At 52.9% G+C, this 21,812-nt stretch overlaps 40 non-coding genes and 1 pseudogene across 40 annotated transcripts; all 41 read left to right on the top strand.

Annotated features, from left to right (window-relative positions):
- The first annotated feature begins 483 nt into the window (after window positions 1-483).
- On the top strand, window positions 484-646 carry LOC127140455 (U1 spliceosomal RNA). Its single transcript, XR_007810942.1, has one exon. It is a non-coding gene; the product is annotated as a U1 spliceosomal RNA (small nuclear RNA).
- A 370-nt stretch (window positions 647-1,016) lies between these two features.
- Window positions 1,017-1,128, top strand: LOC127140483 (U5 spliceosomal RNA). The gene has a single exon (XR_007810969.1). It is a non-coding gene; the product is annotated as a U5 spliceosomal RNA (small nuclear RNA).
- A 181-nt stretch (window positions 1,129-1,309) lies between these two features.
- LOC127140467 (U2 spliceosomal RNA) lies at window positions 1,310-1,500 on the top strand. Its single transcript, XR_007810953.1, has one exon. It is a non-coding gene; the product is annotated as a U2 spliceosomal RNA (small nuclear RNA).
- A 562-nt stretch (window positions 1,501-2,062) lies between these two features.
- On the top strand, window positions 2,063-2,226 carry LOC127140452 (U1 spliceosomal RNA). The gene has a single exon (XR_007810939.1). It is a non-coding gene; the product is annotated as a U1 spliceosomal RNA (small nuclear RNA).
- A 368-nt stretch (window positions 2,227-2,594) lies between these two features.
- Window positions 2,595-2,706, top strand: LOC127140482 (U5 spliceosomal RNA). Its single transcript, XR_007810968.1, has one exon. It is a non-coding gene; the product is annotated as a U5 spliceosomal RNA (small nuclear RNA).
- A 179-nt stretch (window positions 2,707-2,885) lies between these two features.
- LOC127140471 (U2 spliceosomal RNA) lies at window positions 2,886-3,075 on the top strand. The gene has a single exon (XR_007810957.1). It is a non-coding gene; the product is annotated as a U2 spliceosomal RNA (small nuclear RNA).
- A 559-nt stretch (window positions 3,076-3,634) lies between these two features.
- LOC127140449 (U1 spliceosomal RNA) lies at window positions 3,635-3,798 on the top strand. The gene has a single exon (XR_007810936.1). It is a non-coding gene; the product is annotated as a U1 spliceosomal RNA (small nuclear RNA).
- A 378-nt stretch (window positions 3,799-4,176) lies between these two features.
- LOC127140480 (U5 spliceosomal RNA) lies at window positions 4,177-4,288 on the top strand. The gene has a single exon (XR_007810966.1). It is a non-coding gene; the product is annotated as a U5 spliceosomal RNA (small nuclear RNA).
- A 181-nt stretch (window positions 4,289-4,469) lies between these two features.
- LOC127140468 (U2 spliceosomal RNA) lies at window positions 4,470-4,659 on the top strand. Its single transcript, XR_007810954.1, has one exon. It is a non-coding gene; the product is annotated as a U2 spliceosomal RNA (small nuclear RNA).
- Window positions 4,660-5,221: 562 nt separating this feature from the next.
- Window positions 5,222-5,384, top strand: LOC127140453 (U1 spliceosomal RNA). Its single transcript, XR_007810940.1, has one exon. It is a non-coding gene; the product is annotated as a U1 spliceosomal RNA (small nuclear RNA).
- A 371-nt stretch (window positions 5,385-5,755) lies between these two features.
- Window positions 5,756-5,867, top strand: LOC127140479 (U5 spliceosomal RNA). Its single transcript, XR_007810965.1, has one exon. It is a non-coding gene; the product is annotated as a U5 spliceosomal RNA (small nuclear RNA).
- A 181-nt stretch (window positions 5,868-6,048) lies between these two features.
- On the top strand, window positions 6,049-6,232 carry LOC127140472 (U2 spliceosomal RNA). The gene has a single exon (XR_007810958.1). It is a non-coding gene; the product is annotated as a U2 spliceosomal RNA (small nuclear RNA).
- Window positions 6,233-6,791: 559 nt separating this feature from the next.
- On the top strand, window positions 6,792-6,945 carry LOC127140457 (uncharacterized; annotated as a pseudogene).
- Window positions 6,946-7,317: 372 nt separating this feature from the next.
- Window positions 7,318-7,430, top strand: LOC127140485 (U5 spliceosomal RNA). Its single transcript, XR_007810971.1, has one exon. It is a non-coding gene; the product is annotated as a U5 spliceosomal RNA (small nuclear RNA).
- A 181-nt stretch (window positions 7,431-7,611) lies between these two features.
- Window positions 7,612-7,802, top strand: LOC127140466 (U2 spliceosomal RNA). The gene has a single exon (XR_007810952.1). It is a non-coding gene; the product is annotated as a U2 spliceosomal RNA (small nuclear RNA).
- Window positions 7,803-8,361: 559 nt separating this feature from the next.
- On the top strand, window positions 8,362-8,525 carry LOC127140488 (U1 spliceosomal RNA). The gene has a single exon (XR_007810974.1). It is a non-coding gene; the product is annotated as a U1 spliceosomal RNA (small nuclear RNA).
- A 371-nt stretch (window positions 8,526-8,896) lies between these two features.
- Window positions 8,897-9,008, top strand: LOC127140478 (U5 spliceosomal RNA). Its single transcript, XR_007810964.1, has one exon. It is a non-coding gene; the product is annotated as a U5 spliceosomal RNA (small nuclear RNA).
- Window positions 9,009-9,189: 181 nt separating this feature from the next.
- Window positions 9,190-9,380, top strand: LOC127140465 (U2 spliceosomal RNA). The gene has a single exon (XR_007810951.1). It is a non-coding gene; the product is annotated as a U2 spliceosomal RNA (small nuclear RNA).
- A 562-nt stretch (window positions 9,381-9,942) lies between these two features.
- LOC127140454 (U1 spliceosomal RNA) lies at window positions 9,943-10,105 on the top strand. The gene has a single exon (XR_007810941.1). It is a non-coding gene; the product is annotated as a U1 spliceosomal RNA (small nuclear RNA).
- A 377-nt stretch (window positions 10,106-10,482) lies between these two features.
- LOC127140473 (U5 spliceosomal RNA) lies at window positions 10,483-10,596 on the top strand. Its single transcript, XR_007810959.1, has one exon. It is a non-coding gene; the product is annotated as a U5 spliceosomal RNA (small nuclear RNA).
- A 180-nt stretch (window positions 10,597-10,776) lies between these two features.
- Window positions 10,777-10,967, top strand: LOC127140464 (U2 spliceosomal RNA). The gene has a single exon (XR_007810950.1). It is a non-coding gene; the product is annotated as a U2 spliceosomal RNA (small nuclear RNA).
- A 561-nt stretch (window positions 10,968-11,528) lies between these two features.
- LOC127140481 (U1 spliceosomal RNA) lies at window positions 11,529-11,692 on the top strand. The gene has a single exon (XR_007810967.1). It is a non-coding gene; the product is annotated as a U1 spliceosomal RNA (small nuclear RNA).
- A 369-nt stretch (window positions 11,693-12,061) lies between these two features.
- Window positions 12,062-12,173, top strand: LOC127140477 (U5 spliceosomal RNA). The gene has a single exon (XR_007810963.1). It is a non-coding gene; the product is annotated as a U5 spliceosomal RNA (small nuclear RNA).
- Window positions 12,174-12,354: 181 nt separating this feature from the next.
- Window positions 12,355-12,545, top strand: LOC127140463 (U2 spliceosomal RNA). Its single transcript, XR_007810949.1, has one exon. It is a non-coding gene; the product is annotated as a U2 spliceosomal RNA (small nuclear RNA).
- A 562-nt stretch (window positions 12,546-13,107) lies between these two features.
- Window positions 13,108-13,271, top strand: LOC127140470 (U1 spliceosomal RNA). Its single transcript, XR_007810956.1, has one exon. It is a non-coding gene; the product is annotated as a U1 spliceosomal RNA (small nuclear RNA).
- A 375-nt stretch (window positions 13,272-13,646) lies between these two features.
- LOC127140476 (U5 spliceosomal RNA) lies at window positions 13,647-13,758 on the top strand. The gene has a single exon (XR_007810962.1). It is a non-coding gene; the product is annotated as a U5 spliceosomal RNA (small nuclear RNA).
- Window positions 13,759-13,939: 181 nt separating this feature from the next.
- Window positions 13,940-14,130, top strand: LOC127140462 (U2 spliceosomal RNA). The gene has a single exon (XR_007810948.1). It is a non-coding gene; the product is annotated as a U2 spliceosomal RNA (small nuclear RNA).
- Window positions 14,131-14,692: 562 nt separating this feature from the next.
- Window positions 14,693-14,856, top strand: LOC127140451 (U1 spliceosomal RNA). The gene has a single exon (XR_007810938.1). It is a non-coding gene; the product is annotated as a U1 spliceosomal RNA (small nuclear RNA).
- Window positions 14,857-15,228: 372 nt separating this feature from the next.
- On the top strand, window positions 15,229-15,343 carry LOC127140484 (U5 spliceosomal RNA). The gene has a single exon (XR_007810970.1). It is a non-coding gene; the product is annotated as a U5 spliceosomal RNA (small nuclear RNA).
- Window positions 15,344-15,520: 177 nt separating this feature from the next.
- LOC127140461 (U2 spliceosomal RNA) lies at window positions 15,521-15,711 on the top strand. The gene has a single exon (XR_007810947.1). It is a non-coding gene; the product is annotated as a U2 spliceosomal RNA (small nuclear RNA).
- Window positions 15,712-16,274: 563 nt separating this feature from the next.
- Window positions 16,275-16,438, top strand: LOC127140459 (U1 spliceosomal RNA). The gene has a single exon (XR_007810945.1). It is a non-coding gene; the product is annotated as a U1 spliceosomal RNA (small nuclear RNA).
- A 380-nt stretch (window positions 16,439-16,818) lies between these two features.
- Window positions 16,819-16,930, top strand: LOC127140475 (U5 spliceosomal RNA). The gene has a single exon (XR_007810961.1). It is a non-coding gene; the product is annotated as a U5 spliceosomal RNA (small nuclear RNA).
- A 181-nt stretch (window positions 16,931-17,111) lies between these two features.
- Window positions 17,112-17,302, top strand: LOC127140460 (U2 spliceosomal RNA). Its single transcript, XR_007810946.1, has one exon. It is a non-coding gene; the product is annotated as a U2 spliceosomal RNA (small nuclear RNA).
- Window positions 17,303-17,863: 561 nt separating this feature from the next.
- On the top strand, window positions 17,864-18,027 carry LOC127140448 (U1 spliceosomal RNA). The gene has a single exon (XR_007810935.1). It is a non-coding gene; the product is annotated as a U1 spliceosomal RNA (small nuclear RNA).
- A 375-nt stretch (window positions 18,028-18,402) lies between these two features.
- Window positions 18,403-18,516, top strand: LOC127140486 (U5 spliceosomal RNA). The gene has a single exon (XR_007810972.1). It is a non-coding gene; the product is annotated as a U5 spliceosomal RNA (small nuclear RNA).
- Window positions 18,517-18,694: 178 nt separating this feature from the next.
- LOC127140469 (U2 spliceosomal RNA) lies at window positions 18,695-18,884 on the top strand. Its single transcript, XR_007810955.1, has one exon. It is a non-coding gene; the product is annotated as a U2 spliceosomal RNA (small nuclear RNA).
- A 562-nt stretch (window positions 18,885-19,446) lies between these two features.
- LOC127140450 (U1 spliceosomal RNA) lies at window positions 19,447-19,610 on the top strand. The gene has a single exon (XR_007810937.1). It is a non-coding gene; the product is annotated as a U1 spliceosomal RNA (small nuclear RNA).
- A 370-nt stretch (window positions 19,611-19,980) lies between these two features.
- Window positions 19,981-20,090, top strand: LOC127140487 (U5 spliceosomal RNA). Its single transcript, XR_007810973.1, has one exon. It is a non-coding gene; the product is annotated as a U5 spliceosomal RNA (small nuclear RNA).
- A 181-nt stretch (window positions 20,091-20,271) lies between these two features.
- LOC127140458 (U2 spliceosomal RNA) lies at window positions 20,272-20,462 on the top strand. Its single transcript, XR_007810944.1, has one exon. It is a non-coding gene; the product is annotated as a U2 spliceosomal RNA (small nuclear RNA).
- A 559-nt stretch (window positions 20,463-21,021) lies between these two features.
- Window positions 21,022-21,177, top strand: LOC127140456 (U1 spliceosomal RNA). The gene has a single exon (XR_007810943.1). It is a non-coding gene; the product is annotated as a U1 spliceosomal RNA (small nuclear RNA).
- A 302-nt stretch (window positions 21,178-21,479) lies between these two features.
- LOC127140474 (U5 spliceosomal RNA) lies at window positions 21,480-21,591 on the top strand. The gene has a single exon (XR_007810960.1). It is a non-coding gene; the product is annotated as a U5 spliceosomal RNA (small nuclear RNA).
- Window positions 21,592-21,812: the final 221 nt, after the last annotated feature.

Raw genomic sequence — 21,812 nt, 5'->3', positions numbered from 1 at the left:
TTCCTTTATCGATAGGGTACAAGTTGCTCAAGCCCTGATGCGGTTACTGAGTCGTACGCTTAGTGGTGCACTCTTGATTTTCCCTTCCCGGAGGTTGATCAGGGTGTACGTCTCTCTTTTGCAGCTGGAAAAGAAGGTAAAGTAAGCAGTTCTCTCTATATAAGGGATAACGTGTCCAACAGACCTTTAGAGACGACGGAGCATACACGGCTTATGCATTACTGTTTTTTGAAAAAAACAGGCACATTCCAGTTTGTCTGGGCCGAGCTCCGACCGGTGAGAAAAGTCAATAAAACCAGCAAAGTTTGTGCACCGCGCAACTTTGTCAAACTGCAGTATAGTGCTTGCAACGCCTCGGGGACAAGCCTCAGATGAGGGTCAGCTAATGCTGATGTCGCCGAACTCTGGCATTGTGCAGTGTGCCACCATCAGCCAGGGTGCTGTGTCTGGAACCGACCCCACCGTCTCTGACAACTCCAACTCATACTTACCTGGCAGGGGAGATACCATGATCAAGAAGGTGGTTCACCCAGGGCGAGGCTCAGCCATTGCACTCCGGTTGCGCTGACCCTGCGAATTCCCCAAATGTGGGAGTCTCGACTGCATAATTTCTGGTAGTGGGGGACTGCGTTCGCGCTCTCCCTGACCGCTACGTCAAAGGAAAACAAGGTGTCCCGGGTAGCTTCTTTTACTCGTAAGCGTGAAAGCGTGCTGCCAACTATGCCAGTTTTACGACTGCAGAGTCGGTGCTGTTGTCGGGCCGTGACGATTGGTGGGCGTTTCTGTATGTTACAAGCACATGCATGCCCCCCCGCCCCCGCCCCCAAAGGCGGGGCTTTCCGCCTAAGCCTAACCCTCCGCAAACCCCATTGGATAGCGCATGTGACAGTACGGGGCAGGGTAGCTGACGGGTGCGATCTGGGATTTGGAACGCGCAGGCGCAAAGAGAGGCCTACCGTGACGGTGGTGGCTGGGACGACTGGGGTTCTCGGCTGCCCTCAAGGCGAAGGCCGTACTGACTCTGGTTTCTCTTCATAACGCACAAGTCTTTCGCCTTTTACTAAAGACTTCCGTGGAGAGGAACGCCAACGAGTTTAAGCTATTTTTGGTAGGTTTGGCCGTAAGGCTGAGCCCTTTGAGTGTGTGAAAAGTCAAACGGCTGTCTCCGCTAAGAACCAGGGGTGCAAAGTGGGGAGACTGGGTGGGGGTGCTAAGCAGCAGCCATTGTTAGGCTGGCTTGAAAACAGGGCACCGTGACAAGAGAGGATCGTGCCAAGAGCTTGGACGGAACACGAAACGCTTTGGACTCATCGCTTCTCGGCCTTTTGGCTAAGATCAAGTGTAGTATCTGTTCTTATCAGTTTAATATCTGATACGTCCCCTACCCGGGGACCATATATTAAATTGATTTTTGGATCAGGGAGCCGGAACGGGGGCTTGCTCCTTCCACTCCACGCATCGACCCGGTATTGCATTACCTCCAGGTACGGTGCACATTCTCTGGAAACGTGCAATGTAACTATAGAGTTTTGTGGGGGGTGTTTTTTTCCAGGGGAGTCCCTTGCTTTTCTCACATTCCTTTATCGATAGGGTACAAGTTGCTCAAAGCCCTGATGCGGTTACTGAGTCGTACGCTTAGTGGTGCACTCTTGATTTTTCCCTTCCCCGGAGGTTGATCAGGGTGTACCGTCTCTCTTTTGCAGCTGGAAAAGAAGGTAAAGTAAGCAGTTCTCTCTATATAAGGGGATAACGTGTCCAACAGACCTTTAGAGACGGGAGCATACACGGCTTATGCATTACTGTTTTTTGAAAAAAAACAGGCACATTCCAGTTTGTCTGGGCCGAGCTCCGACCGGTGAGAAAAGTCAATAAAACCAGCAAAGTTTGTGCACCGCGCAACTTTGTCAAACTGCAGTATAGTGCTTGCAACGCCTCGGGGACAAGCCTCAGATGAGGGTCAGCTAATGCTGATGTCGCCGAACTCTGCATTGTGCAGTGTGGCCACCATCAGCCAGGGTGCTGTGTCTGGAACCGACCCCACCGTCTCTGACAACTCCAACTCATACTTACCTGGCAGGGGAGATACCATGATCAAGAAGGTGGTTCACCCAGGGCGAGGCTCAGCCATTGCACTCCGGTTGCGCTGACCCCTGCGAATTCCCCAAATGTGGGAGTCTCGACTGCATAATTTCTGGTAGTGGGGGACTGCGTTCGCGCTCTCCCTGACCGCTACGTCAAAGGAAAACAAGGTGTCCCGGGTAGCTTCTTTTACTCGTAAGCGTGAAAGCGTGCTGCCAACTATGCCAGTTTTACGACTGCAGAGTCGGTGCTGTTGTCGGGCCGTGACGATTGGTGGGCGTTTCTGTATGTTACAAGCACACATGCCCCCCCCCCCGCCCCCCAAAGGCGGGGCTTTCCGCCTAAGCCTAACCCTCCGCAAACCCCATTGGATAGCGCATGTGACAGTACGGGGCAGGGTAGCTGACGGGTGCGATCTGGGATTTGGAACGCGGCAGGCGCAAAGAGAGGCCTACCGTGACGGTGGTGGCTGGGACGACTGGGGTTCTCGGCTGCCCTCAAGGCGAAGGCCGTACTGACTCTGGTTTCTCTTCATAACGCACAAGTCTTTCGCCTTTTACTAAAGACTTCCGTGGAGAGGAACGCCAACGAGTTTAAGCTATTTTTGGTAGGTTTGGCCGTAAGGCTGAGCCCTTTGAGTGTGTGAAAAGTCAAACGGCTGTCTCCGCTAAGAACCAGGGGTGCAAAGTGGGGAGACTGGGTGGGGGTGCTAAGCAGCAGCCATTGTTAGGCTGGCTTGAAAACAGGGCCGTGACAAGAGAGGATCGTGCCAAGAGCTTGGACGGAACACGAAACGCTTTGGACTCATCGCTTCTCGCCTTTTGGCTAAGATCAAGTGTAGTATCTGTTCTTATCAGTTTAATATCTGATACGTCCCCTACCCGGGGACCATATATTAAATTGATTTTTGGATCAGGGAGCCGGAACGGGGGCTTGCTCCTTCCACTCCACGCATCGACCCGGTATTGCATTACCTCCAGGTACGGTGCACATTCTCTGGAAACGTGCAATGTAACTATAGAGTTTTTGTGGGGGTTTTTTTCCAGGGGAGTCCCTTGCTTTTCTCACATTCCTTTATCGATAGGGTACAAGTTGCTCAAAGCCCTGATGCGGTTACTGAGTCGTACGCTTAGTGGTGCACTCTTGATTTTTCCCTTCCCCGGAGGTTGATCAGGGTGTACCGTCTCTCTTTTGCAGCTGGAAAAGAAGGTAAAGTAAGCAGTTCTCTCTATATAAGGGGATAACGTGTCCAACAGACCTTTAGAGACGGGAGCATACACGGCTTATGCATTACTGTTTTTGAAAAAAAACAGGCACATTCCAGTTTGTCTGGGCCGAGCTCCGACCGGTGAGAAAAGTCAATAAAACCAGCAAAGTTTGTGCACCGCGCAACTTTGTCAAACTGCAGTATAGTGCTTGCAACGCCTCGGGACAAGCCTCAGATGAGGGTCAGCTAATGCTGATGTCGCCGAACTCTGGCATTGTGCAGTGTGGCCACCATCAGCCAGGGTGCTGTGTCTGGAACCGACCCCACCGTCTCTGACAACTCCAACTCATACTTACCTGGCAGGGGAGATACCATGATCAAGAAGGTGGTTCACCCAGGGCGAGGCTCAGCCATTGCACTCCGGTTGCGCTGACCCCTGCGAATTCCCCAAATGTGGGAGTCTCGACTGCATAATTTCTGGTAGTGGGGGACTGCGTTCGCGCTCTCCCCTGACCGCTACGTCAAAGGAAAACAAGGTGTCCCGGGTAGCTTCTTTTACTCGTAAGCGTGAAAGCGTGCTGCAACTATGCCAGTTTTACGACTGCAGAGTCGGTGCTGTTGTCGGGCCGTGACGATTGGTGGCGTTTCTGTATGTTACAAGCACACATGCCCCAGCCCCCGCCCCGCCCCCGCCCCCAAAGGCGGGGCTTTCCGCCTAAGCCTAACCCTCCGCAAAACCCCATTGGATAGCGCATGTGACAGTACGGGGCAGGGTAGCTGACGGGTGCGATCTGGGATTTGGAACGCGGCAGGCGCAAAGAGAGGCCTACCGTGACGGTGGTGGCTGGGACGACTGGGGTTCTCGGCTGCCCTCAAGGCGAAGGCCGTACTGACTCTGGTTTCTCTTCATAACGCACAAGTCTTTCGCCTTTTACTAAAGACTTCCGTGGAGAGGAACGCCAACGAGTTTAAGCTATTTTTGGTAGGTTTGGCCGTAAGGCTGAGCCCTTTGAGTGTGTGAAAAGTCAAACGGCTGTCTCCGCTAAGAACCAGGGGTGCAAAGTGGGGAGACTGGGTGGGGGTGCTAAGCAGCAGCCATTGTTAGGCTGGCTTGAAAACAGGGCACCGTGACAAGAGAGGATCGTGCCAAGAGCTTGGACGGAACACGAAACGCTTTGGACTCATCGCTTCTCGGCCTTTTGGCTAAGATCAAGTGTAGTATCTGTTCTTATCAGTTTAATATCTGATACGTCCCCTACCGGGGACCATATATTAAATTGATTTTTGGATCAGGGAGCCGGAACGGGGGCTTGCTCCTTCCACTCCACGCATCGACCCGGTATTGCATTACCTCCAGGTACGGTGCACATTCTCTGGAAACGTGCAATGTAACTATAGAGTTTTGTGGGGGGTGTTTTTTCCAGGGGAGTCCCTTGCTTTTCTCACATTCCTTTATCGATAGGGTACAAGTTGCTCAAAGCCCTGATGCGGTTACTGAGTCGTACGCTTAGTGGTGCACTCTTGATTTTTCCCTTCCCCGGAGGTTGATCAGGGTGTACCGTCTCTCTTTTGCAGCTGGAAAAGAAGGTAAAGTAAGCAGTTCTCTCTATATAAGGGGATAACGTGTCCAACAGACCTTTAGAGACGGGAGCATACACGGCTTATGCATTACTGTTTTTTGAAAAAAAACAGGCACATTCCAGTTTGTCTGGGCCGAGCTCCGACCGGTGAGAAAAGTCAATAAAACCAGCAAAGTTTGTGCACCGCGCAACTTTGTCAAACTGCAGTATAGTGCTTGCAACGCCTCGGGGACAAGCCTCAGATGAGGGTCAGCTAATGCTGATGTCGCCGAACTCTGGCATTGTGCAGTGTGGCCACCATCAGCCAGGGTGCTGTGTCTGGAACCGACCCCACCGTCTCTGACAACTCCAACTCATACTTACCTGGCAGGGGAGATACCATGATCAAGAAGGTGGTTCACCAGGGCGAGGCTCAGCCATTGCACTCCGGTTGCGCTGACCCCTGCGAATTCCCCAAATGTGGGAGTCTCGACTGCATAATTTCTGGTAGTGGGGGACTGCGTTCGCGCTCTCCCCTGACCGCTACGTCAAAGGAAAACAAGGTGTCCCGGGTAGCTTCTTTTACTCGTAAGCGTGAAAGCGTGCTGCCAACTATGCCAGTTTTACGACTGCAGAGTCGGTGCTGTTGTCGGGCCGTGACGATTGTGGGCGTTTCTGTATGTTACAAGCACACATGCCCAGCCCCCGCCCCCGCCCCCCAAAGGCGGGGCTTTCCGCCTAAGCCTAACCCTCCGCAAACCCCATTGGATAGCGCATGTGACAGTACGGGGCAGGGTAGCTGACGGGTGCGATCTGGGATTTGGAACGCGGCAGGCGCAAAGAGGCCTACCGTGACGGTGGTGGCTGGGACGACTGGGGTTCTCGGCTGCCCTCAAGGCGAAGGCCGTACTGACTCTGGTTTCTCTTCATAACGCACAAGTCTTTCGCCTTTTACTAAAGACTTCCGTGGAGAGGAACGCCAACGAGTTTAAGCTATTTTTGGTAGGTTTGGCCGTAAGGCTGAGCCCTTTGAGTGTGTGAAAAGTCAAACGGCTGTCTCCGCTAAGAACCAGGGGTGCAAAGTGGGGAGACTGGGTGGGGGTGCTAAGCAGCAGCCATTGTTAGGCTGGCTTGAAAACAGGGCACCGTGACAAGAGAGGATCGTGCCAAGAGCTTGGACGGAACACGAAACGCTTTGGACTCATCGCTTCTCGGCCTTTTGGCTAAGATCAAGTGTAGTATCTGTTCTTATCAGTTTAATATCTGATACGTCCCCTCGCACCATATTAAATTGATTTTTGGATCAGGGAGCCGGAACGGGGGCTTGCTCCTTCCACTCCACGCATCGACCCGGTATTGCATTACCTCCAGGTACGGTGCACATTCTCTGGAAACGTGCAATGTAACTATAGAGTTTTGTGGGGGTGTTTTTTCCAGGGGAGTCCCTTGCTTTTCTCACATTCCTTTATCGATAGGGTACAAGTTGCTCAAAGCCCTGATGCGGTTACTGAGTCGTACGCTTAGTGGTGCACTCTTGATTTTTCCCTTCCCCGGAGGTTGATCAGGGTGTACCGTCTCTCTTTTGCAGCTGGAAAAGAAGGTAAAGTAAGCAGTTCTCTCTATATAAGGGGATAACGTGTCCAACAGACCTTTAGAGACGGGAGCATACACGGCTTATGCATTACTGTTTTTTGAAAAAAAACAGGCACATTCCAGTTTGTCTGGGCCGAGCCGACCGGTGAGAAAAGTCAATAAAACCAGCAAAGTTTGTGCACCGCGCAACTTTGTCAAACTGCAGTATAGTGCTTGCAACGCCTCGGGGACAAGCCTCAGATGAGGGTCAGCTAATGCTGATGTCGCCGAACTCTGGCATTGTGCAGTGTGGCCACCATCAGCCAGGGTGCTGTGTCTGGAACCGACCCCACCGTCTCTGACAACTCCAACTCATACTTACCTGGCAGGGATACCCAAGAAGGTGGTTCACCAGGGCGAGGCTCAGCCATTGCACTCCGGTTGCGCTGACCCTGCGAATTCCCCAAATGTGGGAGTCTCGACTGCATAATTTCTGGTAGTGGGGGACTGCGTTCGCGCTCTCCCTGACCGCTACGTCAAAGGAAAACAAGGTGTCCCGGGTAGCTTCTTTTACTCGTAAGCGTGAAAGCGTGCTGCCAACTATGCCAGTTTTACGACTGCAGAGTCGGTGCTGTTGTCGGGCCGTGACGATTGGTGGGCGTTTCTGTATGTTACAAGCACACATGCCCCAGCCCCCGCCCCCGCCCCCCAAAGGCGGGGCTTTCCGCCTAAGCCTAACCCTCCGCAAACCCCATTGGATAGCGCATGTGACAGTACGGGCAGGGTAGCTGACGGGTGCGATCTGGGATTGGAACGCGGCAGGCGCAAAGAGAGGCCTACCGTGACGGTGGTGGCTGGGACGACTGGGGTTCTCGGCTGCCCTCAAGGCGAAGGCCGTACTGACTCTGGTTTCTCTTCCATAACGCACAAGTCTTTCGCCTTTTACTAAAGACTTCCGTGGAGAGGAACGCCAACGAGTTTAAGCTATTTTTGGTAGGTTTGGCCGTAAGGCTGAGCCCTTTGAGTGTGTGAAAAGTCAAACGGCCTGTCTCCGCTAAGAACCAGGGGTGCAAAGTGGGGAGACTGGGTGGGGGTGCTAAGCAGCAGCCATTGTTAGCTGGCTTGAAAACAGGGCACCGTGACAAGAGAGGATCGTGGCCAAGAGCTTGGACGGAACACGAAACGCTTTGGATCATCGCTTCTCGGCCTTTTGGCTAAGATCAAGTGTAGTATCTGTTCTTATCAGTTTAATATCTGATACGTCCCCTACCCGGGGACCATATATTAAATTGATTTTTGGATCAGGGAGCCGGAACGGGGGCTTGCTCCTTCCACTCCACGCATCGACCCGGTATTGCATTACCTCCAGGTACGGTGCACATTCTCTGGAAACGTGCAATGTAACTATAGAGTTTTGTGGGGGGTGTTTTTTCCAGGGGAGTCCCTTGCTTTCTCACATTCCTTTATCGATAGGGTACAAGTTGCTCAAGCCCTGATGCGGTTACTGAGTCGTACGCTTAGTGGTGCACTCTTGATTTTTCCCTTCCCCGGAGGTTGATCAGGGTGTACCGTCTCTCTTTTGCAGCTGGAAAAGAAGGTAAAGTAAGCAGTTCTCTCTATATAAGGGGATAACGTGTCCAACAGACCTTTAGAGACGGGAGCATACACGGCTTATGCATTACTGTTTTTTGAAAAAAAACAGGCACATTCCAGTTTGTCTGGGCCGAGCTCCGACCGGTGAGAAAAGTCAATAAAACCAGCAAAGTTTGTGCACCGCGCAACTTTGTCAAACTGCAGTATAGTGCTTGCAACGCCTCGGGACAAGCCTCAGATGAGGGTCAGCTAATGCTGATGTCGCCGAACTCTGGCATTGTGCAGTGTGGCCACCATCAGCCAGGGTGCTGTGTCTGGAACCGACCCCACCGTCTCTGACAACTCCAACTCATACTTACCTGGCAGGGGAGATACCATGATCAAGAAGGTGGTTCACCCAGGGCGAGGCTCAGCCATTGCACTCCGGTTGCGCTGACCCCTGCGAATTCCCCAAATGTGGGAGTCTCGACTGCATAATTTCTGGTAGTGGGGGACTGCGTTCGCGCTCTCCCCTGACCGCTACGTCAAAGGAAAACAAGGTGTCCCGGGTAGCTTCTTTTACTCGTAAGCGTGAAAGCGTGCTGCCAACTATGCCAGTTTTACGACTGCAGAGTCGGTGCTGTTGTCGGGCCGTGACGATTGGTGGGCGTTTCTGTATGTTACAAGCACACATGCCCCAGCCCCCCCGCCCCCCCAAAGGCGGGGCTTTCCGCCTAAGCCTAACCCTCCGCAAACCCCATTGGATAGCGCATGTGACAGTACGGGGCAGGGTAGCTGACGGGTGCGATCTGGATTTGGAACGCGGCAGGCGCAAAGAGAGGCCTACCGTGACGGTGGTGGCTGGGACGACTGGGGTTCTCGGCTGCCCTCAAGGCGAAGGCCGTACTGACTCTGGTTTCTCTTCATAACGCACAAGTCTTTCGCCTTTTACTAAAGACTTCCGTGGAGAGGAACGCCAACGAGTTTAAGCTATTTTTGGTAGGTTTGGCCGTAAGGCTGAGCCCTTTGAGTGTGTGAAAAGTCAAACGGCTGTCTCCGCTAAGAACCAGGGGTGCAAAGTGGGGAGACTGGGTGGGGGTGCTAAGCAGCAGCCATTGTTAGGCTGGCTTGAAAACAGGGCACCGTGACAAGAGAGGATCGTGCCAAGAGCTTGGACGGAACACGAAACGCTTTGGACTCATCGCTTCTCGGCCTTTTGGCTAAGATCAAGTGTAGTATCTGTTCTTATCAGTTTAATATCTGATACGTCCCCTACCCGGGGACCATATATTAAATTGATTTTTGGATCAGGGAGCCGGAACGGGGGCTTGCTCCTTCCACTCCACGCATCGACCCGGTATTGCATTACCTCCAGGTACGGTGCACATTCTCTGGAAACGTGCAATGTAACTATAGAGTTTTGTGGGGGGTGTTTTTTCCAGGGGAGTCCCTTGCTTTTCTCACATTCCTTTATCGATAGGGTACAAGTTGCTCAAAGCCCTGATGCGGTTACTGAGTCGTACGCTTAGTGGTGCACTCTTGATTTTTCCCTTCCCCGGAGGTTGATCAGGGTGTACCGTCTCTCTTTTGCAGCTGGAAAAGAAGGTAAAGTAAGCAGTTCTCTCTATATAAGGGGATAACGTGTCCAACAGACCTTTAGAGACGGGAGCATACACGGCTTATGCATTACTGTTTTTTGAAAAAAAACAGGCACATTCCAGTTTGTCTGGGCCGAGCTCCGACCGGTGAGAAAAGTCAATAAAACCAGCAAAGTTTGTGCACCGCGCAACTTTGTCAAACTGCAGTATAGTGCTTGCAACGCCTCGGGGACAAGCCTCAGATGAGGGTCAGCTAATGCTGATGTCGCCGAACTCTGGCATTGTGCAGTGTGGCCACCATCAGCCAGGGTGCTGTGTCTGGAACCGACCCCACCGTCTCTGACAACTCCAACTCATACTTACCTGGCAGGGGAGATACCATGATCAAGAAGGTGGTTCACCCAGGGCGAGGCTCAGCCATTGCACTCCGGTTGCGCTGACCCTGCGAATTCCCCAAATGTGGGAGTCTCGACTGCATAATTTCTGGTAGTGGGGGACTGCGTTCGCGCTCTCCCCTGACCGCTACGTCAAAGGAAAACAAGGTGTCCCGGGTAGCTTCTTTTACTCGTAAGCGTGAAAGCGTGCTGCCAACTATGCCAGTTTTACGACTGCAGAGTCGGTGCTGTTGTCGGGCCGTGACGATTGGTGGGCGTTTCTGTATGTTACAAGCACACATGCCCCAGCCCCCGCCCCCGCCCCCCCAAAGGCGGGGCTTTCCGCCTAAGCCTAACCCTCCGCAAACCCCATTGGATAGCGCATGTGACAGTACGGGGCAGGGTAGCTGACGGGTGGCGATCTGGGATTTGGAACGCGGCAGGCGCAAAGAGAGGCCTACCGTGACGGTGGTGGCTGGGACGACTGGGGTTCTCGGCTGCCCTCAAGGCGAAGGCCGTACTGACTCTGGTTTCTCTTCATAACGCACAAGTCTTTCGCCTTTTACTAAAGACTTCCGTGGAGAGGAACGCCAACGAGTTTAAGCTATTTTTGGTAGGTTTTGGCCGTAAGGCTGAGCCCTTTGAGTGTGTGAAAAGTCAAACGGCTGTCTCCGCTAAGAACCAGGGGTGCAAAGTGGGGAGACTGGGTGGGGGTGCTAAGCAGCAGCCATTGTTAGGCTGGCTTGAAAACAGGGCACCGTGACAAGAGAGGATCGTGCCAAGAGCTTGGACGGAACACGAAACGCTTTGGACTCATCGCTTCTCGGCCTTTTGGCTAAGATCAAGTGTAGTATCTGTTCTTATCAGTTTAATATCTGATACGTCCCCTACCCGGGGACCATATATTAAATTGATTTTTGGATCAGGGAGCCGGAACGGGGGCTTGCTCCTTCCACTCCACGCATCGACCCGGTATTGCATTACCTCCAGGTACGGTGCACATTCTCTGGAAACGTGCAATGTAACTATAGAGTTTTGTGGGGGGTGTTTTTTCCAGGGGAGTCCCTTGCTTTTCTCACATTCCTTTATCGATAGGGTACAAGTTGCTCAAAGCCCTGATGCGGTTACTGAGTCGTACGCTTAGTGGTGCACTCTTGATTTTTCCCTTCCCCGGAGGTTGATCAGGGTGTACCGTCTCTCTTTTGCAGCTGGAAAAGAAGGTAAAGTAAGCAGTTCTCTCTATATAAGGGGATAACGTGTCCAACAGACCTTTAGAGACGGGAGCATACACGGCTTATGCATTACTGTTTTTTGAAAAAAAACAGGCACATTCCAGTTTGTCTGGGCCGAGCTCCGACCGGTGAGAAAAGTCAATAAAACCAGCAAAGTTTGTGCACCGCGCAACTTTGTCAAACTGCAGTATAGTGCTTGCAACGCCTCGGGACAAGCCTCAGATGAGGGTCAGCTAATGCTGATGTCGCCGAACTCTGGCATTGTGCAGTGTGGCCACCATCAGCCAGGGTGCTGTGTCTGGAACCGACCCCACCGTCTCTGACAACTCCAACTCATACTTACCTGGCAGGGGAGATACCATGATCAAGAAGGTGGTTCACCCAGGGCGAGGCTCAGCCATTGCACTCCGGTTGCGCTGACCCCTGCGAATTCCCCAAATGTGGGAGTCTCGACTGCATAATTTCTGGTAGTGGGGGACTGCGTTCGCGCTCTCCCCTGACCGCTACGTCAAAGGAAAACAAGGTGTCCCGGGTAGCTTCTTTTACTCGTAAGCGTGAAAGCGTGCTGCCAACTATGCCAGTTTTACGACTGCAGAGTCGGTGCTGTTGTCGGGCCGTGACGATTGGTGGGCGTTTCTGTATGTTACAAGCACACATGCCCCAGCCCCCGCCCCCCAAAGGCGGGGCTTTCCGCCTAAGCCTAACCCTCCGCAAACCCCATTGGATAGCGCATGTGACAGTACGGGGCAGGGTAGCTGACGGGTGCGATCTGGGATTTGGAACGCGGCAGGCGCAAAGAGAGGCCTACCGTGACGGTGGTGGCTGGGACGACTGGGGTTCTCGGCTGCCCTCAAGGCGAAGGCCGTACTGACTCTGGTTTCTCTTCATAACGCACAAGTCTTTCGCCTTTTACTAAAGACTTCCGTGGAGAGGAACGCCAACGAGTTTAAGCTATTTTTGGTAGGTTTGGCCGTAAGGCTGAGCCCTTTGAGTGTGTGAAAAGTCAAACGGCTGTCTCCGCTAAGAACCAGGGGTGCAAAGTGGGGAGACTGGGTGGGGGTGCTAAGCAGCAGCCATTGTTAGGCTGGCTTGAAAACAGGGCACCGTGACAAGAGAGGATCGTGCCAAGAGCTTGGACGGAACACGAAACGCTTTGGACTCATCGCTTCTCGGCCTTTTGGCTAAGATCAAGTGTAGTATCTGTTCTTATCAGTTTAATATCTGATACGTCCCCTACCCGGGGACCATATATTAAATTGATTTTTGGATCAGGGAGCCGGAACGGGGGCTTGCTCCTTCCACTCCACGCATCGACCCGGTATTGCATTACCTCCAGGTACGGTGCACATTCTCTGGAAACGTGCAATGTAACTATAGAGTTTTGTGGGGGGTGTTTTTTCCAGGGGAGTCCCTTGCTTTTCTCACATTCCTTTATCGATAGGGTACAAGTTGCTCAAAGCCCTGATGCGGTTACTGAGTCGTACGCTTAGTGGTGCACTCTTGATTTTTCCCTTCCCCGGAGGTTGATCAGGGTGTACCGTCTCTCTTTTGCAGCTGGAAAAGAAGGTAAAGTAAGCAGTTCTCTCTATATGAAGGGGATAACGTGTCCAACAGACCTTTAGAGACGGGAGCATACACGGCTTATGCATTACTGTTTTTTGAAAAAAAACAGGCACATTCCAGTTTGTCTGGGCCGAGCTCCGACCGGTGAGAAAAGTCAATAAAACCAGCAAAGTTTGTGCACCGCGCAACTTTGTCAAACTGCAGTATAGTGCTTGCAACGCCTCGGGACAAGCCTCAGATGAGGGTCAGCTAATGCTGATGTCGCCGAACTCTGGCATTGTGCAGTGTGGCCACCATCAGCCAGGGTGCTGTGTCTGGAACCGACCCCACCGTCTCTGACAACTCCAACTCATACTTACCTGGCAGGGGAGATACCATGATCAAGAAGGTGGTTCACCCAGGGCGAGGCTCAGCCATTGCACTCCGGTTGCGCTGACCCCTGCGAATTCCCCAAATGTGGGAGTCTCGACTGCATAATTTCTGGTAGTGGGGGACTGCGTTCGCGCTCTCCCCTGACCGCTACGTCAAAGGAAAACAAGGTGTCCCGGGTAGCTTCTTTTACTCGTAAGCGTGAAAGCGTGCTGCCAACTATGCCAGTTTTACGACTGCAGAGTCGGTGCTGTTGTCGGGCCGTGACGATTGGTGGGCGTTTCTGTATGTTACAAGCACACATGCCCCAGCCCCCGCCCCCGCCCCCCAAAGGCGGGGCTTTCCGCCTAAGCCTAACCCTCCGCAAACCCCATTGGATAGCGCATGTGACAGTACGGGGCAGGGTAGCTGACGGGTGCGATCTGGGATTTGGAACGCGGCAGGCGCAAAGAGAGGCCTACCGTGACGGTGGTGGCTGGGACGACTGGGGTTCTCGGCTGCCCTCAAGGCGAAGGCCGTACTGACTCTGGTTTCTCTTCATAACGCACAAGTCTTTCGCCTTTTACTAAAGACTTCCGTGGAGAGGAACGCCAACGAGTTTAAGCTATTTTTGGTAGGTTTGGCCGTAAGGCTGAGCCCTTTGAGTGTGTGAAAAGTCAAACGGCTGTCTCCGCTAAGAACCAGGGGTGCAAAGTGGGGAGACTGGGTGGGGGTGCTAAGCAGCAGCCATTGTTAGGCTGGCTTGAAAACAGGGCACCGTGACAAGAGAGGATCGTGCCAAGAGCTTGGACGGAACACGAAACGCTTTGGACTCATCGCTTCTCGGCCTTTTGGCTAAGATCAAGTGTAGTATCTGTTCTTATCAGTTTAATATCTGATACGTCCCCTACCCGGGGACCATATATTAAATTGATTTTTGGATCAGGGAGCCGGAACGGGGGCTTGCTCCTTCCACTCCACGCATCGACCCGGTATTGCATTACCTCCAGGTACGGTGCACATTCTCTGGAAACGTGCAATGTAACTATAGAGTTTTGTGGGGGGTGTTTTTTCCAGGGGAGTCCCTTGCTTTTCTCACATTCCTTTATCGATAGGGTACAAGTTGCTCAAAGCCCTGATGCGGTTACTGAGTCGTACGCTTAGTGGTGCACTCTTGATTTTTCCCTTCCCCGGAGGTTGATCAGGGTGTACCGTCTCTCTTTTGCAGCTGGAAAAGAAGGTAAAGTAAGCAGTTCTCTCTATATAAGGGGATAACGTGTCCAACAGACCTTTAGAGACGGGAGCATACACGGCTTATGCATTACTGTTTTTTGAAAAAAAACAGGCACATTCCAGTTTGTCTGGGCCGAGCTCCGACCGGTGAGAAAAGTCAATAAAACCAGCAAAGTTTGTGCACCGCGCAACTTTGTCAAACTGCAGTATAGTGCTTGCAACGCCTCGGGGACAAGCCTCAGATGAGGGTCAGCTAATGCTGATGTCGCCGAACTCTGGCATTGTGCAGTGTGGCCACCATCAGCCAGGGTGCTGTGTCTGGAACCGACCCCACCGTCTCTGACAACTCCAACTCATACTTACCTGGCAGGGGAGATACCATGATCAAGAAGGTGGTTCACCCAGGGCGAGGCTCAGCCATTGCACTCCGGTTGCGCTGACCCCTGCGAATTCCCCAAATGTGGGAGTCTCGACTGCATAATTTCTGGTAGTGGGGGACTGCGTTCGCGCTCTCCCTGACCGCTACGTCAAAGGAAAACAAGGTGTCCCGGGTAGCTTCTTTTACTCGTAAGCGTGAAAGCGTGCTGCCAACTATGCCAGTTTTACGACTGCAGAGTCGGTGCTGTTGTCGGGCCGTGACGATTGGTGGCGTTTCTGTATGTTACAAGCACACATGCCCCAGCCCCCGCCCCGCCCCCCAAAGGCGGGGCTTTCCGCCTAAGCCTAACCCTCCGCAAACCCCATTGGATAGCGCATGTGACAGTACGGGGCAGGGTAGCTGACGGGTGCGATCTGGGATTTGGAACGCGGCAGGCGCAAAGAGAGGCCTACCGTGACGGTGGTGGCTGGGACGACTGGGGTTCTCGGCTGCCCTCAAGGCGAAGGCCGTACTGACTCTGGTTTCTCTTCATAACGCACAAGTCTTTCGCCTTTTACTAAAGACTTCCGTGGAGAGGAACGCCAACGAGTTTAAGCTATTTTGGTAGGTTTGGCCGTAAGGCTGAGCCCTTTGAGTGTGTGAAAAGTCAAACGGCTGTCTCCGCTAAGAACCAGGGGTGCAAAGTGGGGAGACTGGGTGGGGGTGCTAAGCAGCAGCCATTGTTAGGCTGGCTTGAAAACAGGGCACCGTGACAAGAGAGGATCGTGCCAAGAGCTTGGACGGAACACGAAACGCTTTGGACTCATCGCTTCTCGGCCTTTTGGCTAAGATCAAGTGTAGTATCTGTTCTTATCAGTTTAATATCTGATACGTCCCCTACCCGGGGACCATATATTAAATTGATTTTTGGATCAGGGAGCCGGAACGGGGGCTTGCTCCTTCCACTCCACGCATCGACCCGGTATTGCATTACCTCCAGGTACGGTGCACATTCTCTGGAAACGTGCAATGTAACTATAGAGTTTTGTGGGGGGTGTTTTTTCCAGGGGAGTCCCTTGCTTTTCTCACATTCCTTTATCGATAGGGTACAAGTTGCTCAAAGCCCTGATGCGGTTACTGAGTCGTACGCTTAGTGGTGCACTCTTGATTTTTCCCTTCCCCGGAGGTTGATCAGGGTGTACCGTCTCTCTTTTGCAGCTGGAAAAGAAGGTAAAGTAAGCAGTTCTCTCTATATAAGGGGATAACGTGTCCAACAGACCTTTAGAGACGGGAGCATACACGGCTTATGCATTACTGTTTTTTGAAAAAAAAACAGGCACATTCCAGTTTGTCTGGGCCGAGCTCCGACCGGTGAGAAAAGTCAATAAAACCAGCAAAGTTTGTGCACCGCGCAACTTTGTCAAACTGCAGTATAGTGCTTGCAACGCCTCGGGGACAAGCCTCAGATGAGGGTCAGCTAATGCTGATGTCGCCGAACTCTGGCATTGTGCAGTGTGGCCACCATCAGCCAGGGTGCTGTGTCTGGAACCGACCCCACCGTCTCTGACAACTCCAACTCATACTTACCTGGCAGGGGAGATACCATGATCAAGAAGGTGGTTCACCCAGGGCGAGGCTCAGCCATTGCACTCCGGTTGCGCTGACCCCTGCGAATTCCCCAAATGTGGGAGTCTCGACTGCATAATTTCTGGTAGTGGGGGACTGCGTTCGCGCTCTCCCCTGACCGCTACGTCAAAGGAAAACAAGGTGTCCCGGGTAGCTTCTTTTACTCGTAAGCGTGAAAGCGTGCTGCCAACTATGCCAGTTTTACGACTGCAGAGTCGGTGCTGTTGTCGGGCCGTGACGATTGGTGGGCGTTTCTGTATGTTACAAGCACACATGCCCCAGCCCCCGCCCCGCCCCCGCCCCCCAAAGGCGGGGCTTTCCGCCTAAGCCTAACCCTCCGCAAACCCCATTGGATAGCGCATGTGACAGTACGGGGCAGGGTAGCTGACGGGTGCGATCTGGGATTTGGAACGCGGCAGGCGCAAAGAGAGGCCTACCGTGACGGTGGTGGCTGGGACGACTGGGGTTCTCGGCTGCCCTCAAGGCGAAGGCCGTACTGACTCTGGTTTCTCTTCATAACGCACAAGTCTTTCGCCTTTTACTAAAGACTTCCGTGGAGAGGAACGCCAACGAGTTTAAGCTATTTTTGGTAGGTTTGGCCGTAAGGCTGAGCCCTTTGAGTGTGTGAAAAGTCAAACGGCTGTCTCCGCTAAGAACCAGGGGTGCAAAGTGGGGAGACTGGGTGGGGGTGCTAAGCAGCAGCCATTGTTAGGCTGGCTTGAAAACAGGGCACCGTGACAAGAGAGGATCGTGCCAAGAGCTTGGACGGAACACGAAACGCTTTGGACTCATCGCTTCTCGGCCTTTTGGCTAAGATCAAGTGTAGTATCTGTTCTTATCAGTTTAATATCTGATACGTCCCCTACCCGGGGACCATATATTAAATTGATTTTTGGATCAGGGAGCCGGAACGGGGGCTTGCTCCTTCCACTCCACGCATCGACCCGGTATTGCATTACCTCCAGGTACGGTGCACATTCTCTGGAAACGTGCAATGTAACTATAGAGTTTTGTGGGGGGTGTTTTTTCCAGGGGAGTCCCTTGCTTTTCTCACATTCCTTTATCGATAGGGTACAAGTTGCTCAAAGCCCTGATGCGGTTACTGAGTCGTACGCTTAGTGGTGCACTCTTGATTTTCCCTTCCCCGGAGGTTGATCAGGGTGTACCGTCTCTCTTTTGCAGCTGGAAAAGAAGGTAAAGTAAGCAGTTCTCTCTATATAAGGGGATAACGTGTCCAACAGACCTTTAGAGACGGGAGCATACACGGCTTATGCATTACTGTTTTTTGAAAAAAAACAGGCACATTCCAGTTTGTCTGGGCCGAGCTCCGACCGGTGAGAAAAGTCAATAAAACCAGCAAAGTTTGTGCACCGCGCAACTTTGTCAAACTGCAGTATAGTGCTTGCAACGCCTCGGGGACAAGCCTCAGATGAGGGTCAGCTAATGCTGATGTCGCCGAACTCTGGCATTGTGCAGTGTGGCCACCATCAGCCAGGGTGCTGTGTCTGGAACCGACCCCACCGTCTCTGACAACTCCAACTCATACTTACCTGGCAGGGGAGATACCATGATCAAGAAGGTGGTTCACCCAGGGCGAGGCTCAGCCATTGCACTCCGGTTGCGCTGACCCCTGCGAATTCCCCAAATGTGGGAGTCTCGACTGCATAATTTCTGGTAGTGGGGGACTGCGTTCGCGCTCTCCCCTGACCGCTACGTCAAAGGAAAACAAGGTGTCCCGGGTAGCTTCTTTACTCGTAAGCGTGAAAGCGTGCTGCCAACTATGCCAGTTTTACGACTGCAGAGTCGGTGCTGTTGTCGGGCCGTGACGATTGGTGGGCGTTTCTGTATGTTACAAGCACACATGCCCCAGCCCCCCCGCCCCCGCCCCCAAAGGCGGGGCTTTCCGCCTAAGCCTAACCCTCCGCAAACCCCATTGGATAGCGCATGTGACAGTACGGGGCAGGGTAGCTGACGGGTGCGATCTGGGATTTGGAACGCGGCAGGCGCAAAGAGAGGCCTACCGTGACGGTGGTGGCTGGGACGACTGGGGTTCTCGGCTGCCCTCAAGGCGAAGGCCGTACTGACTCTGTTTCTCTTCATAACGCACAAGTCTTTCGCCTTTTACTAAAGACTTCCGTGGAGAGGAACGCCAACGAGTTTAAGCTATTTTGGTAGGTTTGGCCGTAAGGCTGAGCCCTTTGAGTGTGTGAAAAGTCAAACGGCTGTCTCCGCTAAGAACCAGGGGTGCAAAGTGGGGAGACTGGGTGGGGGGTGCTAAGCAGCAGCCATTGTTAGGCTGGCTTGAAAACAGGGCACCGTGACAAGAGAGGATCGTGCCAAGAGCTTGGACGGAACACGAAACGCTTTGGACTCATCGCTTCTCGGCCTTTTGGCTAAGATCAAGTGTAGTATCTGTTCTTATCAGTTTAATATCTGATACGTCCCCTACCCGGGGACCATATATTAAATTGATTTTTGGATCAGGGAGCCGGAACGGGGGCTTGCTCCTTCCACTCCACGCATCGACCGGTATTGCATTACCTCCAGGTACGGTGCACATTCTCTGGAAACGTGCAATGTAACTATAGAGTTTTGTGGGGGGTGTTTTTTCCAGGGGAGTCCCTTGCTTTTCTCACATTCCTTTATCGATAGGGTACAAGTTGCTCAAAGCCCTGATGCGGTTACTGAGTCGTACGCTTAGTGGTGCACTCTTGATTTTTCCCTTCCCCGGAGGTTGATCAGGGTGTACCGTCTCTCTTTTGCAGCTGGAAAAGAAGGTAAAGTAAGCAGTTCTCTCTATAGAAGGGGATAACGTGTCCAACAGACCTTTAGAGACGGGAGCATACACGGCTTATGCATTACTGTTTTTTGAAAAAAAACAGGCACATTCCAGTTTGTCTGGGCCGAGCTCCGACCGGTGAGAAAAGTCAATAAAACCAGCAAAGTTTGTGCACCGCGCAACTTTGTCAAACTGCAGTATAGTGCTTGCAACGCCTCGGGGACAAGCCTCAGATGAGGGTCAGCTAATGCTGATGTCGCCGAACTCTGGCATTGTGCAGTGTGGCCACCATCAGCCAGGGTGCTGTGTCTGGAACCGACCCCACCGTCTCTGACAACTCCAACTCATACTTACCTGGCAGGGGAGATACCATGATCAAGAAGGTGGTTCACCCAGGGCGAGGCTCAGCCATTGCACTCCGGTTGCGCTGACCCCTGCGAATTCCCCAAATGTGGGAGTCTCGACTGCATAATTTCTGGTAGTGGGGGACTGCGTTCGCGCTCTCCCTGACCGCTACGTCAAAGGAAAACAAGGTGTCCCGGGTAGCTTCTTTTACTCGTAAGCGTGAAAGCGTGCTGCCAACTATGCCAGTTTTACGACTGCAGAGTCGGTGCTGTTGTCGGGCCGTGACGATTGGTGGGCGTTTCTGTATGTTACAAGCACACATGCCCCAGCCCCCGCCCCGCCCCAAAGGCGGGGCTTTCCGCCTAAGCCTAACCCTCCGCAAACCCCATTGGATAGCGCATGTGACAGTACGGGGCAGGGTAGCTGACGGGTGCGATCTGGGATTTGGAACGCGGCAGGCGCAAAGAGAGGCCTACCGTGACGGTGGTGGCTGGGACGACTGGGGTTCTCGGCTGCCTCAAGGCGAAGGCCGTACTGACTCTGGTTTCTCTTCATAACGCACAAGTCTTTCGCCTTTTACTAAAGACTTCCGTGGAGGAACGCCAACGAGTTTAAGCTATTTTTGGTAGGTTTGGCCGTAAGGCTGAGCCCTTTGAGTGTGTGAAAAGTCAAACGGCTGTCTCCGCTAAGAACCAGGGGTGCAAAGTGGGGAGACTGGGTGGGGGTGCTAAGCAGCAGCCATTGTTAGGCTGGCTTGAAAACAGGGCACCGTGACAAGAGAGGATCGTGCCAAGAGCTTGGACGGAACACGAAACGCTTTGGACTCATCGCTTCTCGGCCTTTTGGCTAAGATCAAGTGTAGTATCTGTTCTTATCAGTTTAATATCTGATACGTCCCCTACCCGGGGACCATATATTAAATTGATTTTTGGATCAGGGAGCCGGAACGGGGGCTTGCTCCTTCCACTCCACGCATCGACCCGGTATTGCATTACCTCCAGGTACGGTGCACATTCTCTGGAAACGTGCAATGTAACTATAGAGTTTTGTGGGGGTGTTTTTTCCAGGGGAGTCCCTTGCTTTTCTCACATTCCTTTATCGATAGGGTACAAGTTGCTCAAAGCCCTGATGCGGTTACTGAGTCGTACGCTTAGTGGTGCACTCTTGATTTTTCCCTTCCCCGGAGGTTGATCAGGGTGTACCGTCTCTCTTTTGCAGCTGGAAAAGAAGGTAAAGTAAGCAGTTCCTCTATATAAGGGGATAACGTGTCCAACAGACCTTTAGAGACGGGAGCATACACGGCTTATGCATTACTGTTTTTTGAAAAAAAACAGGCACATTCCAGTTTGTCTGGGCCGAGCTCCGACCGGTGAGAAAAGTCAATAAAACCAGCAAAGTTTGTGCACCGCGCAACTTTGTCAAACTGCAGTATAGTGCTTGCAACGCCTCGGGACAAGCCTCAGATGAGGGTCAGCTAATGCTGATGTCGCCGAACTCTGGCATTGTGCAGTGTGGCCACCATCAGCCAGGGTGCTGTGTCTGGAACCGACCCCACCGTCTCTGACAACTCCAACTCATACTTACCTGGCAGGGGAGATACCATGATCAAGAAGGTGGTTCACCCAGGGCGAGGCTCAGCCATTGCACTCCGGTTGCGCTGACCCCTGCGAATTCCCCAAAAGTCTCGACTGCATAATTTCTGGTAGTGGGGACTGCGTTCGCGCTCTCCCCCTGACCGCTACGTCAAAAAAAAAAAAAAGCAGAGTCGGTGCTGTTGTCGGGCCGTGACGATTGGTGGCGTTTCTGTATGTTACAAGCACACATGCCCCCGCCCCCGCCCCCCAAAGGCGGGGCTTTCCGCCTAAGCCTAACCCTCCGCAAACCCCATTGGATAGCGCATGTGACAGTACGGGGCAGGGTAGCTGACGGTGCGATCTGGGATTTGGAACGCGGCAGGCGCAAAGAGAGGCCTACCGTGACGGTGGTGGCTGGGACGACTGGGGTTCTCGGCTGCCCTCAAGGCGAAGGCCGTACTGACTCTGGTTTCTCTTCATAACGCACAAGTCTTTCGCCTTTTACTAAAGACTTCCGTGGAGAGGAACGCCAACGAGTTTAAGCTATTTTTGGTAGGTTTGGCCGTAAGGCTGAGCCCTTTGAGTGTGTGAAAAGTCAAACGGCTGTCTCCGCTAAGAACCAGGGGTGCAAAGTGGGGAGACTGGGTGGGGGTGCTAAGCAGCAGCCATTGTTAGGCTGGCTTGAAAACAGGGCACCGTGACAAGAGAGGATCGTGCCAAGAGCTTGGACGGAACACGAAACGCTTTGGACTCATCGCTTCTCGGCCTTTTGGCTAAGACTGCGATCGCCTCC

This window comes from Lates calcarifer, unplaced genomic scaffold (genome assembly GCF_001640805.2).
Source record: "Lates calcarifer isolate ASB-BC8 unplaced genomic scaffold, TLL_Latcal_v3 _unitig_4423_quiver_2338, whole genome shotgun sequence".
Lineage (NCBI taxonomy): Eukaryota > Metazoa > Chordata > Actinopteri > Centropomidae > Lates > Lates calcarifer.
This window is presented reverse-complemented; position numbering and strand designations above follow the sequence as displayed.